The following is a 14338-nucleotide window of genomic DNA, read 5'->3' on the forward strand; positions in this document are numbered from 1 at the left end:
GCTGAGCAGATGACAGTCTAATTCTTCGCTTCATTTCCAGCAAACTCTGTCTTTTGGCTCTCCGCAGTGGATTTTTGTTGCATAAAAACGGGGAAGCATCTGATACTGGTTTAAGACAATGAGACTGGGAGTTTCACTGCCATAGCAATTCTGAGGACAGCATCTAAGAAACTAAAGCATCTCTGATTATCTTGCATTTAGCTGAGGTGCACATCATCTCTGTCACGGCTGCTTTATAAATAACTACCCCAATCCTTCCCAAATCACTTTTACTAGTTCGTAGTGGGTGTATAGCTTTTAAAACTGGAAAACCAAAAGCTGGCTCTGTTCATTTTCTCATGAAATTGTAGCCAGAGCAGTAAATTCATAGCTAAGCGCTTACTCATTGGCTACTGTATTATAAATAACTCTTCACCTTGGCCCTGTTTCTCCAGCCGTTTTTCACTGTGAGTAGTACTTACTCATGAGCACAGAGTAGCAGAGAAGTAAATGATTCTGCTATCATTACTCACAGTTTTAGTGCCCTGGCACATCAGGAGGTCTGCTTTCAAGGAGGCACCGCTTTCCTGGAGCAGAAGTAGCAAATTTTCTTGCCTGATAAGACTGTATTTGCAAAAACTACCCCAAGGAATGGCTCCTGAGTCAGTGCTTTCAAAAAATCAAAGCAGAGAGAAATGGGGAGAAACTACAGGTATATTTGGGATGTTTGGAAGTGTATATACCAAAAAGCATTGTTATGGTTTGTCCTTGGGCTTTGTCAGAAGCACAAAGCTGGGGGGCAGCTTAGGAGCACTGGTGGGAAAGCCATCACCTCCTTCCTTCTCCTCTCTCCTCGCCATTACGCTGCTTTGCTTTCAAAGTGTAAATTAACTTCAAGGTTCAAAGCTTTTGGGAAGGATTCCAGACCAAAGGTCGTCTTTTCCGGGTGGTTTATTGGCCGTCCTGTGTTTGCCCACATCTGTGGTGTTTACCAGCTGAGGGAGTTTATGAAATTTTGATGTCGGAATTAGGTTGTTGCTCATCTTGTACCTTCTTGCTCATATTATTGACAGTACCGCGGAACTGCTTGAGGCAGATAGCATCTCGGTGATCGCTGTGCTCTTCCAGCTCTCCACTGCTGACAACATCAGAAGTGTTTTAACAGGGTTTTAATAGGCAGCCTCTGTAGCTCCTTGGAGGGTTGCAAATAGCTGCCGTGAAAAACCTTTTCTGCCGCTCTGAGCTGACGTGCCCTCCTTTTCTCATCCAGCTGCTGCTCGTTCAGACGGCCGCAGCGCTGTCGACAAACGCTTCTCATTCGGGGCCGGGTGCTGTGGAGACCCTGCAAGTTGGGCGAGTTTCCTGCATCTTTCAGGTGAGCTGCGAAGAGTAACGACATGGTTGTGAAACCGCTGGGAAGAGCGGCGGGATGAGTCCGTAACCCAACCCGCGCTCGGAAATCCCATCTTCTCTCTTAGCTCTTCCAAAGAGTGCTCGTACAAGTTACACTAATGTACAACACGCAGCTTGCTTCTCGGTGTCGTTGCTCGCAACATGTTTCTGATGGTACCCCGGGGAAAGAGTTAACGATTCGGAAGAAAACAACCTTTATTTTTTAGCAGAAAACAGAAGAAAAAAAAAAAAAGGATAAAATAAATCACTATTTCTCAAGACAAAGCGATAATTCGAGAGCAGAGGTTTCTAGCTGACTGGTTGCCTTGCTCTGCTTGTTACCAGAAATGAGGCTCTGAGCACAGCTTGCTTTGGAGGATGTAAAAGCTTTCTCCTCCCCGTTTGGCTTAATATAACTATAAAGTGCCCTTTATCACACTTCAACTTGAGTAATCCCAGTTTAGAAATAGCACGTAATACCCATGGGAAAAAGCACTGGAAACGTACGTTATAAAAAACATACAGGCGAAGCTCAAAAGATCCAGTGACATGTAAATTTAATTAAAAAATTATAGGTTTTCAATGAGGGCTTGTGTCTTCAATTTACCAGTTTCCATGACTTCTTCAGAAAAAGTGTTTCCTTTTGCATTCTTGGTGGAAAACACGCTGAGGGATATTACAGTCCGCCAGAAGACTATCTATTCTGTGTCACAGGAGCAAAAAAAAAAAGAAAAATTACCCAAAATATGTACACTTGAAATAAGTAAGAAAAATATCCACTTTCCTGTTTTGTTTTATTTCTATCCTCTTTAACAAAAGTTGAAGTTTCCAGTAACCAACGTTGCATAAAAAAGCATGTCCTAACTGTGTGAATAAGCCTTCTTTTCTTTGCATGTGCAAATTTAAGGTATTTGAGTTCTTTCCATGAAAGGCGTGTGAGATTGGATAAAACAGCTGAACCGGCGAGTGGGCAAGTAGGAGAAGAGCCACTGGCCAACGTAAGAACCAGGCTATAAATAAGGGATCATTATATAAAGTATCGTTGCTCAAAGAGGATTCTGGCTAAATACAAGAATCTCAAAGTTTTACTGAAAATCTTATGAATTGCTCCATCTACTGCATGTTTAAAGGAAGAAATCCCCAGCAACACATCCCCACCTTCCCTGGTGGGGTTTCCTGGGGCTGAGTGATCCCATCGGAGCTGCCCGGTGCGTCGGGCTTCGTGCAGCGGGAGCCGTCGCGGCCGGTTATTGCGGGGAAACCCACAAATGTGCGAAATCCAGAGATTCTCCTCAGTGTCTTCGGTCTAAAATTCCAAGTGAAAAGTAAAACTTGAATCTCTGGGCTACTACAACTGAAAAGGAGAGCCTAAAGGTCTTTGAAAGTTGCCAAGATTAGATGCTTTCCTTAACTCTGTTTTTCCGTCGACTCTCCTTTCAACAAACCCGATCACAAGCTCAACTACTTAAATATCAGCGTATTGTAAAAGCTGCTTCTGCTTAATACCCATTATTTCAGTTTTTAATGCAGTAAGGGCTTTTGTGGTGTTCTATTAAGTCCAAAGCAGCTGTTCAAAGGACCAAATCCCTTAGTTTAAGGGAGAGAGAAAACCCCTTTTTCATGGAATTTCAGTCCCTCGGTATCAGAGCAGAGCTCTGACTTTCGCAGTTCTTTCTGCCTTGGAGCTTGTGGGTTCTGCTGTGAGTTGCAGCACTGAAAACCACTGTGGGTTTTGTTTCTCTAACTTAATTAATAAAAATAATTCACCAGTAGCTGATGCCTTTCAGAGTGATCTTTCCCCGAGTCAGCTTACTGGGGAAGAGGTTCATTGTAAATTATAATTAGCAAGAAAAACCCAAAATAAAATAGGCAGAATAAAGCTTCTGATGTGGTGGACTTCCCTTAACGTAATGTCTCAGCCTAGTTTATTTGAAGAAACTTGTAGCCAAAACGCCATAATCTAGTTTATATACATTGTTCAATGTATAAAACGAATAAAAGAGTTTAAAGAGTTTTATGAGCAAGACCAGAACTTGCTTGGGGATTATCTGTTTTAAATTTTGGAAGCTATTATCAAAACAGAAATTTCTAAGATGTACGAAGCTTGTATTTGGAATTACAGAATTAGCAGTAGTTGTTTGACAGCGCACTTTAAGTGGCAGAGCTTTATAATCAGCTGTACGTTCACGTGAAGTTTCCTACGCTGCAGGCGTTTTGTATCTCTACAGGTTACACTACCCCTGGGTTAGATGCATGTTAATGACCTGAGACAGTTTTCTTCTAGAAGCTTGGTGTACCTGGTGTTGTCACCAGCCTCAGAGCTACGAGCAAGAGCTGGGCGTGCTTATCCCTCCGCGCTTCTCCATCCCTTCCCACCCCACGTCCTGCGAGAGCGAGTGATGACTTGCAACGCAGCCGTACCGCGCTCCGAGATGATGCTGGTGCTGTGTGGTGTTCCTTTCTCTGAGGTCTCATCCTGGTTAAGGGAAGAAAAGGGAGCAAGTGCTGGGTTAAGTTTATCGTTACGTGTGTTGTCACCTTTGTTGGCTCAGCTGATGCTTTGAAGTTAGTCTTGCATTAGCGTTGCGCCTTAGGCAAGGCTGTTTACTGCTCCGCTGTTCGTGTTATTTCACTTGCTTTTATGTTCACTTCTGTTTCGTAGTTTTGCTCTGCCAATTTGGATATCATTGTATGAAACTTTGATTTTGGTCTTATCCTGTAACTTTTTCTTACAGGAGCCATCCTTTGCCAGGCGGAAAGACACTTGTGTGAATAAAAGGCTTTGGACTGGCCTTGTTATTACCAAGCTTTCCCTTAACAAAAACGTCAAAAGGTGATGGGGACAGCAGGGCGGAGGGATGCCAGGACGGCTGGCACTGCTCTCCAAGGCTCAGCAGGAAGATTTCAGCTGCCAGTTGCTGGTTTCTGTTGCTCTATCAGGACAGGCAGGATGCAGATGTAAAACAAATATATTTTTATCCCACGTGTCTAGAGACAGGCAAGGTACTGCGTAGCCAACAAAGAGCACCTCTTCACTTCAGGGTTAAAGAGTTGCCCTAAAACTAGACCCTGTGTGTAGCTCTATAGGGTAATTCACCTAAAATAATTTCTAAACTTTCCTTATACAGCGTGTGATTCTTCAGTTCATGAAGCAAATGTGAGCTGCAGGGTCTTAATTAAAAAAAAAAAAAAAGAAAATAAATCCTCTGTCATGCTTCCCTGTGAGGGCTCGTGCATCAGTTATGAGGCTGATGCACCGTCCCAGAGTCCCAGATGTCCCAGACATCCCTACCGGGCTGTCCTGGGCGCAGCACCCATCGCCCGTGGTGCAGGGTTCCCAGGTGAGGACCATGCTGTGATAGAAGAAGGCTCAGATGCTGGTTCATGCTTTGTAATATCCGTTTGTATTTATGGCCTGATTCTGAAGGGTATTAAATATATAAAATATGTATGTTTAAATGATGTATTTGGATCTTAAAGTCACTCAACTCTTAATGTGCTTTTAAGAGTTTTCATGACGATGTGCTTAGGTAGCAACACATCGGGCTTGTAGAAACGAGTAGGGCAGTTGACATTTTAGGATGCTGGGTGGACTCGAGCTTCTTCAGCTGGATGGGTGCAGCAGGTTCTGGGCTGCAGCACCTTCCTTGCCAGTTATTTTGCTTTATCGTGTAGAGAGGTAGCCCAGGGGCAGCCAGGTGTAGGATAGAGATGTTAGTAGCTACTTGATTAATGATGCTTTTGGCTTTGACAGAGGGGAGAGCGTGCCTGCTCCTGGCTCTGCGTATTCTTCAGCAACTAGAGATAACGTGACTCCTCTTGCAAATATTTGTAGTCCCGTGCTGCAGGAGTTTTTGGGCAAATTTTGTTTCAGCAACTCTTGGATGAAAACTATCAAAGCTCAGTTTTGTTCCTGTAAATCTCAGAATACTTGTCATAGGTTAGCAGGGATGAAAGCAGCCACGCGTAGCAAAGCCACACCGCTGGGCGCTTGTGTCAGGAATTCCGAGGGAAGCGAGTATCATCTTTCAGTGACTCCCATTGCTGTGTCTTCCTTTATTTCCGTGTGCTGAGCTCTGGAACTAGCCAGATCATTTCTAAAATGCAATATTTACCCTATGCCACTTGATACGAGTCTGCATCCTCAGTGACAGAGTTGATTCAGTTGGTGCTGCTGCACTTTGAATGGTACCTTTTATGTTCATGTTTGTTCTGACGGAGTGGCCACCAGCACAGACAGCTTGAACTTGTATCACCCGCAAACCGACAACACTGGAGCCACCAGTTTGTCATTATCCCGACTAGTGTATCTGATTTAATTTTGCAACAGTGGATTAATTCTTAAAATTGCAGTGCTTTTTGCTCGTTAATGGTCAGTGAATGATTCTGGAGGGAGGTGGGGGGATGGAATTCATCAGTTTTGTAGTCGTTTTAATTCTTCTGGTTTTAAGTTCTATAAATATGTCTTTATGGATGTAGTTTTACTAGCTTAAAAACATCTAATTGAAAACAGTTGCTTAAATCTCTTTGGATCAAGAAGGCAGTAATAAGCAAAGAGAGTATCTTATCCCTACAATCCAGAAACGCTTAGTGACTGGTATACTCGGTGCATGTGTAATCAGCTTCTTGTTTCATCTAAAAACCTTAGCTCTTTTGGTGTGATTTAGTACTTCACCAGCAGCGTGTTTTTTCTGGTCTTTAAGGTCATCATCTAGTGAAACAAAATATAAGACAAAATGGAATAACATTCAAAAATGCTTTTAAAAATATTTAATTAATTTGTGCCACCTTGTTGTGTGTATAATGTGTTCTAGAATGTCACCACTGGGCTTCTGAGAAGAAAAGTGTTAGATTTGCCTTCTTGTAAATTAGTGTTTGGTTGCACATTATGTAATGTTATTCTTACGACTTAACATTTGCATCAGGCAGGACTGATCTCTGCTATTTTGTAAGGAACCCAACGGATGAACCCGTAGCTCTTGGATGAGACCAGCCTGTGCGTTCACCTATCGACGCTGCTTGTGATTCCAAAACCAGTGAGCTGCAAGGGATAAAAACTTGGATACCCATACCATTCCTTTCTGAAACAGCTAGATTCTGTGGGTTTGGGTTTGGTGGGGGGATTGTTGCTGTATTTTTGGGTTTGGTTCCTTGTCTACTTTTTGCTTGATGTCAGCAATTTAGGTCCTTTCTAGCTTATGAGATGTAAGGACTGTAGATCCCCTGTATGATAGTGAGATACTTCAGTTGTTTGAAACACTCTAGGTTGTGTTGGTGATACATTTAAACAAAAATTATTGATGTCCACTCTGGTCGTTGGCCTTTTTTCAAAAGCTTAGACCTGCCTCCCGCCAGCTTGAAATGTGGTGCCGTTTTGCAAAGTGACCCTCAGAAAGTGCTCTACCAAACCTCAGAAGTCTATAAATGATACATGGCTTGTTTCCAAGCTGGGAAGCAGGGAGGAGAAAGGTGATCTGTGCTGGTGGAGAGGGAGTGCAAAACGGCAGATCTTTTCTTGTGCAAGTGGGAAGTAAAACAGGTTAACTTACACGAGCTTCAGTGATCATTTCTCTGGACACCTGTGTTCATTCATACAGCTAGGATTGTTCACATGGCCAGTTATTGCATCTCATTAGGAGTCATAATTAATGGAGGGGGCAATTTCATAAATCGCAAGTACGCATTTAACTGTGCCCTAGGTTGCATGCCTCTTATTCCTTCTTGCTTAAACAGGCAAACAGTGATGTGGACTTTCATGGGAAAACTGCATCACTCAAAGTTTTGTCGTTTCCCTGTTTTTTTCACTTTATTTCTAGATGTCAAATAATTTCATATGACTTTATTAACCTGAAGTATTAACAAGTTGGGGTGGCATCATGACTCAGAGCAGTTTGGACCGGCTGCCTTCCCGCACTGCGAAGGAGCACACGCTTGTGCAGCTACAGCATCTTATTCTTTTCTTCAGGACTTAAAACGCAGTGAGAGTTCAACCCCTGAAAGTCTTTTTGAGTCTTTTCGCTAAGCAAGTAGCACTTCACACAAACCCATTGTTGAAAAGCACTTGCTGTTGGTGGTTTGAGAAATGCGTCAGTGTATTCTGTCCGTCTAAAAGCCATCCGTTGCGAAAAATAATCAGCCATCCTTTTTTTTCTTGTACATTTGTGTCATTCTGTGAATCAGAAGCATTCTGTGTGCTAAGGGCAATGTGCTTTGCTTTCGGAATTCCTGAGTTTCACTAAAACCCCCGGGCACAGTTGGTTCAGGAGACCTGAGCTGACCTGTCGATGGGAGCTGCTGGCTCCCTTTGCTGCTTAGCAAGATCGTTTTTAAGACAAATTGATACACAGTGTCCAGATACAAGATGATAATGTTTTAATCCAAAGAGAAAAGCAGTATTTTCATACTAGTTGACCTCTTGAAAGCACATTCAGAGATGAATTATTTCTCACAGCTTTCCTCTGAGAAGAAGATGGGCATTTCCTCATTTGTAAGTGACAAATCTGAGACAGAAAAAAAAAAAAAAATAGGTGATTTTCCTGAACCTGCAAAAAAACCCTTAGGAAAATGGGATGAGAGCTGAAGAGTTCCTATACAGGCAGGGGCAGACACAGCTTTGGATGCTGAGCTCTCTTTGCAGGCAGGGAAGGTGTAGGAGAAAGTAAAATCTTTTTTTTGCAGATTGTTTTGTTTATGACAATATGCCGTCTCGTTTGTGAACCTGCCTTTCCATTCTTCCTGGACTTCAAATAAAGTCTTAAGTTTTTTCTCCTAAACCCAAATGATTGACTGTCTATAAACATGCTGACAGTCTCAAAAATAACGATGAGAAATCTGCAGGCTGTGCGTGTGTGTTACGTCCATCAGAAAGAAGTTAACGTTGTGCTTAAGCAGCCGGCTGCCCTCTTGCCGGGTTCCCTTCTCCGGTCTTCTCCAACCCTCCTGTGGGATCTCTTCTTGCAGTTGAAGGCAACTTAGAATTAATTAAGAATCTTTATGGGTATTGTCTTGAAGTTGGATTAATTTTAACAATCTGAACTATGTCAACCTCACCTCTGTTCCATCACCTCTTTGTGCTTCTGATGGAAGAAAAATGGAAGTGTTTTCCTGCTCGACGGGATGTCGAGCAGAGGCCTGCCGCTCGCTCGCGTCAATCGTGCGAGATGTGAAATTAAGTTCTTGTATCAGCTGGGAATTTTGTGGAATTTGCTGCCATTCGACAGTGTTTCCAGATGGAAAGGAGCAACTGTCTGCTTCCGTACAGTGCAATTTTCATTCACTTTACGTGGGTTTGAGTTTGGGGGGGGGGGAGTCTGCTGCTTTCTTTTCAGTGGCGTGCAGACAGATGTTATTTCACTGGACTATCTGGAAGGTTTTTCTCATCCCACAGTTCTGTTATGGCTGGGTGTCTTTTGAACAAAGACAAATTCCAATGGAAGTGTTATAAAGTTAGTTGCATTTTCAGCTATTCTAATGACGCCTTCTTTTTCTAGCACAGTAGGTTGGAAACGTGTTAAAGCTGGTGGTAAAGTAATTTACAAAGGGCAGATGGAGTTCAAAAGGTTCAAATATACAAGTTCAGTTCCAGCATCGTTTGGATCTTCACACCTCGGTGTCCCCATAAGAGAAACTGGATACTGAGTTTTTACAGGTTTTACTGTAAAAACTGAGCCCTCCAGAACTTTTAGTAACTAATGGATTTTGCAGAAATGATTTGACTACCCTGCCTGTCCATTAGCTGGTTTGCTTTTATGTCTTTGCTGGAAACCTGAATGCCTTTTACTTGCACTTTTTTTACTAGTTATATGTTTGCAGAAGATGTCTTTTGTGTTACAGTAGCCGGCAGGAAAAAGGGGGATGTACTCAAAAATTGTAGGAGCGTTTAATCAGAGCATATCCTAACTAGAATTTAAACTGTGTGTTGTCAAGAAAGTTTCCATCTGTGGCGTACCAATCCCAAGCTGACTGCGTGCAGTTTTAATCTTCTGACTCTTGAATTCATTCTTTTTTGTGTGGCTTTGGCGGTGTTAAAATTTAATCCTCAGCAGTTACATTGTATTAAGTCTATATTTCTCTCCTTTCCTTGTGTGTCCTACTTTATTACTGGCAAAGGATTTTGAAATATCCGGAAAAATCTGTGTTTTCTAACGTGGGGATGATTGATAAAATACCTTTCTACAAATGAGTAGTTTAAAAAAGTTTCCCATCGTCTTTGTTGAGCTGCTAGGTGCTTTTGCTAATTAATCTCCTGTAAGATGCTATTCCTGTTAGAGGTGCATGTCTTTGCTGGGCAGCTCTCAAAAATATCTTGCTAATTTAAGAGTTTTTCAACCAGTTACGTTCATTGTATGTCGCTCATACTGGTTTTATCTATGTTACATCATGAGTGAGAATGAATTTTGTCTGCTGATATCAAGAGCAATGTATGCCATTTTCTGTACTACAAAATGGTGCAGAATAAGAAAAAAATAGATAAATCTACAGATTTTCAGGTGCATGTGACAATTCTGGAGATTTTACACGTGGAAAAACTGGCTGGCACACCAGCAGAGGAATGATAAAACCACTTCCAGTTTGGAAGAGAGGAGTGAGGATGGGTGTGTTTCTCCGTGTTGAACAAGCACTTAGGAGGGAAGGTGGTGGTGGAGCTGCTATGGTTCACCACACAAGGGTTTTATTTTGTGGTGGAAAATCTAATCTTTCCGAGACCATTTCTCTTGGGTATAAGTCTGAAGTCTGCTTTGTATTGGGAGATTGGCATGAAATCCACAGCACTTAAGAGGATAAAGGCCTTTGTCTCCAAAATGTACATTTTTTTTGGAACTATAAAGGCAGTGGAACAAGAAATGGTTTTAGGTATATAATGTTAAGATCCAGCCCTGTAATCCTTTCTCAAGTAAAAATATGTTATAGATCAATTTTATCGATTCATCTTTTTTCCATGTGTTTTAGAAGATTCACTTATAAAAAGGAAACCTTCCATGTTTAACTAACAATTAAAAAAAAAAAAAAAAAAGATTATAAGGACCAAGGTCCAATTATAAGGACCTACTCCAATTAGCAAGAATGACATCTTCTCCTGGTTCCTCTGTAGCACCATTTGATTTCTGGGGGAAGCGTGGGAGAATTATTTATTTTTTTTTAAATACCATTTTTCTTCTTGCCTTTCTCATTGACACGGTCACGTTAAAGGACCCCACAGCCTATTCATGCATTAGGACAGTGGATGGCTCTTCGCCTTCAAGGTATACTAAAGAATATTCTGAGAACTGTTGTGCTTCTTAAATAATGTGCAGTATTTGAAGCCCTTCTCTCCTTCCTTGAGATATTACAGAGATGGATAATAAATATACACAAAGCATGGCAACAAAACAGGGCAGGGTCAGGAAGGGAAGAACTGGGTGAGGGAAAAAGGTGATGCAGGGAGCTGTGGGGTGGGGAGAGGACGCTTCTCTGCAGATAGATGTGTTCAGTTTTCAGGTTGCAGGCAATGGGACCGAAGAAACAAAATCAAGAGGAGGAGGAGGAGGAGTTGAAAGGAATGAAAAGGCAAGAGATTTATTCAGTAAGTAAATCAGAAATGGTATCAGATAAATAGACGAAAGCAAGAGCAGATCCCTGGCTAATGCACGTTGTTCTGGCACCACTGACTAGCTCAGGATCTGGACAGACTGGCTGAGCTGAGCCCAGAGACTTGGTTTTTCTAATCTGGACTTCCTTGCTTTGTATGCTTAAATTTGACATTTTCTAACATCATAAATTAATATGCAACAAAGCCAGAATTGGCATAGGTGCTCGCAAGGAGAAAAGAGTGATAAAAAAGATCATCTCTCTGGTGCTCAGTGATCTTTGATGTCAGAGGATCACAGCTGTCAGTTTATCAGTTATAATGGACATTTATGTGGCTACTTTCATCTCGAATGGACTAGATATTCTGGCTGATGAATATTGACATGACTGAAGTGAGATTATGTAGATTTTAATCAGTTGAGGTTCTGGCTCAATACATGCAGTCATAATTTACTTTGTTCCACCTCAACGTATTAGATTTCTTGCAACAATATTAACGATTTAGGGGAACCATACATGTTTGGAGAATATTTAAAGACTTTGATATCTATCTATCTACCTATCCATCCATCCATCCATCCATCCATCCATCCATCCATCCAAACTGCCCAGCACAGGCAGCCGCGCTCTCTGCTTTCCAAGAAGAACCAGTCCCTCCCCAGCATATATAAAGAATTAAGAATTTGCTCTTGAAGTGGCTCATTTTGAGGGTCGGTTTGTTGGCCGCACGCGGACACGCTTTCGTTCAGATGGAAAATGTAGAACAAACGATGGGAGATGCTTGGTTTGTGTCCGCCGTGGCCGTCCCTCCGCCGATGCTGCTCAGGCTCCTCCCGCAGTCCGGCTGCGGCGGCTTTCAAACGGAGCCAGCGTTGCTTGGACGGGGCGAGGTGCAGCAATTTGGGAATTGCTCCCAGCTGGTGGAGGAATGATTTCCAAGCAAGCTGGGTGGCTCTTTAACCGCTCTTCCCAGTAGAAATGAGCTGAAATATATAGAAATCGTTGCTTTGACAAATAAGCCAGGGAGCCACTCGAGTTGCTTTATGTATTGAATGTAGTTGCTTGACAGTTATTATTATTTTCTAATTACGTTAAGTTATAAATTATTAACAAGTGTTTAATTTCAGTCCAAACAGATCCAACAAAAGGGATTTGTACAGTTATGAATTGCAGCAAAATACAAAATTGTTGAGCTTTTAGTATACGCAAACTCGGAGACCCTGGTTATTTCTCCCTCTTTCAACAGCCAGTCATGAAACTTTCTCGACCTTTTCACCTTTAAACTTTATCTGAACTTGGAAAGAAGACTTGTGAATTGTGGAGGGAGGAAAAAAAAAAAGAAAAAGAAAAAAGGATGGGGGCTGGGGGGTGGAGGCCTGATTATATGTTACGGTAACAGTAATACTTGCAAAATAATCCTCCTCTTGTGCATGAGTGTCTGCTACTGCAAGCTTCGGGGTAATAAGCTCACATGACGTGCCTGGAGGCTAATGCTGGCCTAGGCTTTTCTTTTTTTTTCCTTTTTTTTTTTTTTTTTGGTACATATTTAAACAAAGGCTGATTATCCAAACAAGAATTTGGACTGCATCAACTGGACCAGTTAAATTATAGTTAGTAAAACTTGGCGCCTTCGGAGCTTGGAATGTTACAATTACAGCTGGATCCTCGTTTGTTAGGCAGCCTTACAAAATAATAAAAGTGGAGATTTTTATCTTTATAGGACATAGCTTAACTCTTTGAATACAGAGAGCTAAGTGCCAAATATTACAGTTACTGCTTAGCCATGCTGTTCCAGGCCAATAAGGGCGGTGGTGTCGGTGCTGGGCAGGACGGAGGGCAAAGGCGGCCGCTGCGCCGGCCCTCGGATGGGTGCTGCGGCTCCCACGGGGGCCGTTCGTTGTCCTCCAGGGTCTCTCCAAGATAAGGTACAACAACACAACAAACAACAGTTTGTTGTTTGATCTGCCTTATCTCGCTGCTGTCTTCTCGACAGTATCGCTGTGGCTTTATTTGCGTTTTTGTATTCTTTTTGTATTTCCTGTTGCCATGAAAAAAGCTTATGCCGGTGTAGGATCGAGGCGGGCCCTGGAGTTGGTCTGATTCTCACCTCTCAGATGAGCTGGAAAACTGTCTTCGATACCAGCTTCAAACCATTAGCAAGCTTTTCACTAAACCCCCCTCAGGCCTACGTGATTGCCTCTGCCGTTGCCGCGGTCGGTGGCAGGGACATGCAGACAGAAGTTACTTCTCATTTTAACAAACTGCCGTTGACCGTTCCAGACTTGTTTTCCCTTCTCTCAATCCTACAGAGACAGATTGGCTTTGATTAGTCACTTGCAAAGCCAAACTTTGGCTTTCTGGTTGTGTAATAGATAGCTCTGGTTGCCAATCAGAAAATGGAAGTTTTTTTCCTAAAATTAAACAAAGTCCTTATCATTAACTTAGAACAAATCAATGCCTTTGCATTAATTCACATGGAGCAGGGCCAATTTATGGCGCTCTCTGATCTGCCCGGTGGTTTTTTTGTGCATAGGTTTATCTCAGTTTCTTTTTTAAGAAAGTGTTTATTGTTTGCGTTTTCTGAAAACCTTATGGAGTAATAATGATTGAAACCGAAGCAATCAAGACTATCCAGAACATTTGCAAGAGCCCACCAGCTAGATAATGTTTACCAGGCTAGACCAGGAGTTTATCTTTTGTCTTCTTTTGCATAGCATTCGTTAAAGCATGAAAAAGTTTATTTCCTTAATTGTGACAGTTTTACCGTGTTTCAGTGTACTTTTTGTCTTGGTAGTGGCAAATAGTATGGATAATATGTAATCGCTGCAATCAAGATGCCATGGGAGTTAGGAGAGCAAGGAGTGGGTATTTCTGAATGGAAGGACATTGGTTTTCTTACATTGAAAACTGAGAAGTTAAAGATTTTTAATCAAGATGAACTTGCAGATTCATAAGGTGCAACTTAGTCTGGGAGAAATGATACCAACTGGAAATAGGAAAGACCTAAGGAAAAATTGTGAGTTAATGTTTACTCTTTTATTACTATTTTAATCGAATGACTTTACAACATGACCTTTTAAATTGTAGCTATTTTAAAAGGAATATTTGTGTGCCGTAGGCCCACGGAAGGCTGTGGTGGGTGCAGTGCCTGTCAGCTCCTGCCCTCTCATCACCCTGAGCTCTGGGCTGGGCCGACTCCATGCTCAACACGGAGCCCGACACAAGGGCTTCGTAGTCCAACGCTCAAAAATTTTGAATGGTTGTGGCTCAAGGGGGAACTTCTCTCTCTGTACCAAGACTTCAGGCAACAGCAGCTTTCCATAAAACTCTTGACTCTTGTTGGGGACCGTTGAGCCTGTAGGAGGAAACGCTGCAGAAGGAGGAACCAAAACCTGGATTC

At 42.2% G+C, this 14338-nt stretch overlaps 1 protein-coding gene across 1 annotated transcript in view; it reads left to right on the plus strand.

Moving 5' to 3' along the window:
* Nucleotides 1-14338, plus strand: part of BCAS3 (BCAS3 microtubule associated cell migration factor) — a 363717-nt gene that overhangs the window by 246579 nt on the left and 102800 nt on the right. The window lies entirely within an intron of this gene.

The sequence above is a fragment of the Tauraco erythrolophus genome, chromosome 21, assembly GCF_009769465.1.
Source record: "Tauraco erythrolophus isolate bTauEry1 chromosome 21, bTauEry1.pri, whole genome shotgun sequence".
NCBI classification, from domain to species: domain Eukaryota; kingdom Metazoa; phylum Chordata; class Aves; order Musophagiformes; family Musophagidae; genus Tauraco; species Tauraco erythrolophus.